General features: G+C 43.5%; 1 protein-coding gene across 3 annotated transcripts in view; it reads right to left on the reverse strand.

The window, feature by feature from the left end:
* Window positions 1-5,587, reverse strand: part of RB1CC1 (RB1 inducible coiled-coil 1) — an 87,093-nt gene extending 81,506 nt beyond the window's left edge. For all 3 annotated transcript variants that reach the window (XM_063079476.1, XM_063079475.1, XM_063079474.1), the window contains exon 1: window positions 5,205-5,587. The gene's annotated coding sequence lies outside the window, so the exon portion shown is untranslated. The remainder of the gene's footprint in view (window positions 1-5,204) is intronic.
* Between the last annotated feature and the right edge of the window lie 413 nt (window positions 5,588-6,000).

Here is a 6,000-nt window from a genome sequence, read left to right on the forward strand (position 1 = left end):
TGGAGATTAGTTTACAATTTACTCTTGAGTGATTACCACCATGATGATTATTAGCTCAGTCGTTCCAGCCTTACTTTCAACTATAACGTATTTCAAACTCAGAATTAGCTTCCTTGTATGAGGAGATAAAAGGGGGAAATCCTAGATGACAATTTCTGACCTCCAAAACAGAACATATTCATTATTCACCCAATGTTTTTTGAGCACTGAACATAAGCCAGACATTTCACATAACTAGGATTCAAATACAGTTGTCTCTCCTTATCCTTGAGGGACACTGTACATTCCAAGACACCTCTCTCCCAGCCCCCATTCAGTGGATGCCTGATGGTCAGTTTTGTAGTTTTTCATTGTTGAAAGTAATGCTGTAATGAAAATCACCAGGTGCTGGGAACACAAATACCTTCAAGTTGCTTTCAAGACAAATAGAACACATAAGAGATAGATGAGGCCGACGAAAAGCTTCATAAAGAAAAGACAATTGGGAATAATTTTGCCTCATTTCCAATTCTGAAAATTGCAATTCTTAGCAATTCTACTGCATTGAGGGGTCACTGGCTGCTGCATCAATAAAAAATCATGTCCTACCACAAAAGGAGTGCATAGGTTACCCAGGGACTGAAAACTGGGTGTCAGTCTCTCCCAATCAGATGTTTTCCCATCTGATGCTACCCATTCTCTGCCAGGAAGAAAAGAAGAGAAAAAAAGAGGAAAGAAAAGTAGGTCATGCATCTTCTTCACATTCCCAAAAAGAAAACCTAGGTTCAGGGTCTCCTAAATGTATGCCTTGTCTACAACTAGACAAGCAATCTCACGTAAGGACAGCACCAAAAGAATGCAGATAGCATTTAGAAAGCTAGTGTCCAAAGACCGCAAACAGGGAGGTCAAAATGGCACAACAGGAATACTTTTAAAACGAAAATGAAAAAGTCTGGAGTACTATATCCTTCAGAAACTTTTTTCCCTGGGTATACAGTAAGTATACGTATATATACAGACCATTTGGTTTTATAAAAATGAGATAACATCATGTACACTATTATGCACTTTGCTAGAACTGCGTAATTAATATAGAAATCTTTCAAGATCAGTATATGTAAATATATTACACATTTTGGTGTCCTGCCATTCATAAAAACTATATAAAATGCATGACTTTAGTGAAAATTTCTAGTTGTTTATTTTATAATGGATACTAAGCAAAAAATAATAAGACCATCCCTATAAAGCCACCAATCCACACCCATAAAGAAACAAAAGAATTTTTAAAAAGAAAAATAATAAAACCAAAATTATCTATATAGCAAATATTGAATTAGCTTCATTAACAGTATGGTACTGAATTAATATTTCAACAGATATGGTAGGGACAGTTACTGACCAATTATTTGTGTGGAATAAAAAGGAAAAAATTATGTAGCCAATCCCAAATGAGTAATCAAAAAAAAAAAAAAAAAGAAAGAAAAAGAAAAAAATGGATCACAATTATTTTCATCTCTTAGTGTAATTACCAGCCAATGAAATAGAATTCAAAAGAGCAAAATCATGGGTGGAAAAGTGTTATACCACAATCCACAGAACACTCACTAAACAGCTGTGAAAGCAGAAACCAACGAAATAAAGCGTACTTGGAGGCATTCAGGTACTACACTTGCAAAAAATAATTTATCAGAACCTTAACTTTACAGAAAGTTGGGAAAAAATGCCTATCTCCCAGGGATCTGGACAATAGGGGTCCAGTTTACAGGCAAATTAGGTTTATTAGGTTCATAATAATGAAAGAATCAGAGAAATGTGATAACTAAACTTTATGTCCTTTTATCTCTGAGAGTTAGGTAAAAACTCTTCAACCTAGCTTTTCACAGACTGTTTCTCTAGCCTTATATGAGGGTACTTCAAAAAGTTTGTGGAAGGGCCGGCCCGTGGCTCACTTGGGAGAGTGTGGTGCTGATAACACCAAGGCCACAGGTTCGGATCCCTATATAGGGATGGCTGGTTAGCTCACTTGGGAGAGCGTGGTGCTGTCAACACCAAGTCAGGGGTTAAGATCCCCTTACCGGTCGTCTTTAAAAAAAAAAAAAAAGTTTGTGTAAAAATAGAATTAAAAGGTAATACAAATATTTCTGTGAACTTTTTGAAGTACCCTCGTATGTATTCCACCACCTCAAAGCAATCTGCATTTGTCATTTACCTTCTTTAAAATTTCCAGTGGTTGACCATTTCCTATAAATAGAGATACACCCTCGCATACATCCCTCTTGTTCACTGTCACACTGCTGAAGACAAAACAGTGTACTGCAGGGATTCAATTAACATTTCAGGAATGAATGAATTTGGCTCCAACTGCTTTCCTGCATAGTTGGGCTTACTGGAACTCATCTCTGTGCCTTTGCACACTCAGGGTGAGAAAACATTAGTTTCCTTACTTACAACCTACACAGCCTGAATATCTGTACAGCCCCTCCCCATTCTCCTACAACTCTCCCCCTCACTCATGCCAGTCCAGTCTCAGTAACCTCTTCATTTTTCCTTGTACATGCCGTGTATCTCAGAGCCTTCACATTTTCTATTCCTTCTGCCATAAATGCCCTTTCGCCACACCTACCTCCTTTACTTCTCTTGGGTCTTTATTCAAAAGTCAGTCAGTGAGGCATTTCCTGACCCCTGGGGGTTGAAACCCCAACACTTTATATCCTCCATTCCCTGCTTTATTTTTTCTCCTTAGCAATTATCACTCTTACTCCATTTTTTTTTTCTTTAATGAAGATAGGGATTTTAGTTTGGTTTGTATACTGCTGTATCCTCAGCATTTCTAGAACAGTGTCTGGCACATAGTTGGTATACAATAAATGTGTCAAAACTCTATGAGGTTGCTATGACATATTTTTTTTTTTAAATTTCTTTTCTGGCTGGGACATTTTTAAAGAGAGGCAAAGTGACTTCTCCATGTCTCCTCATACTTTTTCTTCTCCCCCAAATATCCTCCTATACCTTATAAAAGCTCAAATTCCTTAATACCAATATCTAATAATGACTATATTAAAGTTGTTTTTATACAGGACTCCAATTTTCTTTCTTTTAATATGGCAAGAACAGTTTCTTTAACACTCATATTATTCATAGTAACTGGTTCAGTGGTCTCACTGTGGTAATAATAAAAGGACCATGAATGTGTAGTGGAAAGGGATTGCTAGATTTTGACTTGAATTTCTTGAGTCAGTATTTATTACAAAAGAAAAGTGTAACAGGAGTTAAAGAATACCATTACCTGAATGAGAAAATTTTACTAGCTATTCTTTTTTAAAAAAATATTCATAAGCTATACACATCTGCAAAGTAAAGCACATAGGTACTCAAATATTTGCTGAAGGCATGAATAAAAATTTAAAGACAATTTCAAAATTAAAGGCCAAATAAAAGCTCTTCTCAAGCTTTCATAATCAAAATTTAGGTTCAAAATTGTGGCTTTCAAAAAGAAAGGTCTTGTGTCCTCTGCTCTTTTGACCTTTATGAATGTGATTTGTTGAAAGTCGATTTGCCATATGTTCTGACCTTGTATTTGTCAGCAAGGGAAAGGAAAACTTTCTTTCAGGGACAAGAGTACTGCTTCATTGTCTTCCCTGTCATTCAACAGCATATGAAGTATTAGGCCCATAAATAATCATAACTTGATTAACATAAAAGATCCAAAGTAGACTAAATAGAATAACTTTTAAAACTGCTTCAGTCCACATCCAGTTTCCATCAACAGAAATTTATCATCCTATGTGCCTAAACCATCCGACATAAAACTACCTAGAGGTTTTGAACACAAACACTACAATAAAAACATGACAGAATATTACTGAGAAAATATGTTCATTCAGTCCATATTCTGTTACAACATTAAATACAAAAAGCAAACATATTGTCCCACCCCTAGCAATGGTCCACTTATCCATCCAATAACCCAAAAAATAAAATCAGCCACTTCCCTCAATAGTCCCTTTGCTTCTAATAGTAACATCTGATCGGAAGTAGAAGGACCCTCTTTGTGTCATTTATCCAAATATAATAATAACATTGTTGATCAAACACACATTTAAGTGTATTTAAATTAAGTCTCCGCCTAAACTGCTAACTTTCCAAACCTATGTATAAATCGCACATTCCCCATCAACACACTAAAACTTAAAACTATGCAAGGGCTGGCCTGTTAGCTCAGTTTGGTAACACCAAGGTCAAGGGTTCGGATCCTCATACAGGCTAGCCGCCAAAAAAAAGAAAGAAAAGAAGAAATTACACAATAAAAGTTAGCAAATAGTCACATTTTTTATGTTTATAGCAGAATTGAAGAGAACATTCCCATCTAGCTTGTAGTAGTCTTGTAGTACCATGACTCTTTATCAACACGGAGCACGTTAGTTTTTCTTGGCACGCAGGCTTATACCACTTCGTGGTATGACCACACTTTAAGAGTCATGACGGAAAAGACTAGATTACAAACCATTAACAGTAAACACAGCACATCCACCAGGCGGTGAAAGAAACTACAGATATTCAACTCAGAAGCTGCCATTTCTCCTGTTAATGTATTTTTGTTTCTACCAAGAAGTTGTGAAATCCGCTTGCACTCCCCATCCCAAATCTATCAGTGGGGGTGTGGAGGCTGAGTCATTACTAGGAGTAACTTTATACCGATCCTCTCACTCTAGGGTCGGGACAAAGACATCATCTCTCTGTTCCTCCTCCTCTATGCGCTTCGTTCGGCTTCGACCCAACTCCGTTCTCCGGTTTCCCGAGTCCAACACACCATTAGGGCTGAGTCCTGGCAGCGGTGACCACGAGTGAAGGTGCGTCCCGGTGGGCTCCAGACTCTCTCGCCCTCAGCCACTCCCCGCACCTCGGCCGGGTGTTGCCCGGAGGCGCGCACAGGCAAGGACCCCAGGGGAGGCCGGGCCGAGAAAGTGACAGGCAGCCCCGTACCTCCCGCAGCCCGGTGGGGCACAGATTCGAGCCACTTTTATCTCCAAAGGAGCTGTCGCGTGGGAAAAGACAGCCGCTGGGCAACACCTGCAGCGGCCGGACGCTCCCGGGTCCACAGGCGCACACAGCCCTGCGCGCGGGCCGGCCGGGACCCCGCGTCCCCGGCCCATCGTGTCGGGCGGCCGCGAGGCCGCCGTGCCCAGATGGGGGAAGGGGACGAGAGCGGCGGCGGCACTTACCAGGCTGCGCCTCCTCCTTCGCCGGCGGCACCCGGCACCATCTTCCGCCGCCGCCTTGTCCTCGGCGGCGGCTACCAACCGCCCATTCGGCACCGCCAACCGACACAACCTCCGGCGTCCCGGGCGCCCGCCTGCCGCGGCCCCCAAACTCCGGGCGGGAGGGAGGGGTCGGGGCGTGCAGGGACGCGATCAGGCCCCTCGGCTCTGGATCGGGGGCCGGGGAACAGGAGGCCGCGACCGGTCAGAGCCGAGGGGCCCGGGAGACTGGAGGACCCCGAGGCAGCGCCGAGAGCTCGGCAGGGCCGCTGACACGGCGGTGGCTGGGTTTGTTATTGTCAACTCCGTCTCTTCCTCTGCGGAGCATGCCGGGAAACGGCCGGCCGCGGGGGAGGGGCTCCCCGAGCGGCGCAGGGAGGCGTCTGCGCAGGCCCGGAAGTTGCCGGGCAGCCGGGAAGGGGGCGGTCATACTTCGGGTAGCCGTCGACCTGGCCCGCGACGCCGCTGTCCTGCCGTGACCCGGGAACACTTTGCTAAGTGGCCTGTTGTGGTGCTAGCCGACACGAGGGTGCGAACTTTTCCAAGGTGAGCTTGACCTTCCTTACTACAGCAAGTATGCTCGGGCTAGGCCGACCCCGGCCCCGGCTTGGATCATCCCACGTGAAAAAGACCTTTTCCTCCTCAGCCTGTGGCGGAGGAGCGGGGTTAGCCAAGCATCTGGTGCCCTTGTCGCCTGTTCCTGAGATAGCCCGCACCAAGGTTTGGACAGGATAACGTGCAGAGAGGGCTGTGCCCGGGC

The sequence above is a fragment of the Cynocephalus volans genome, chromosome 15 (assembly GCF_027409185.1).
Source record: "Cynocephalus volans isolate mCynVol1 chromosome 15, mCynVol1.pri, whole genome shotgun sequence".
Lineage (NCBI taxonomy): Eukaryota > Metazoa > Chordata > Mammalia > Dermoptera > Cynocephalidae > Cynocephalus > Cynocephalus volans.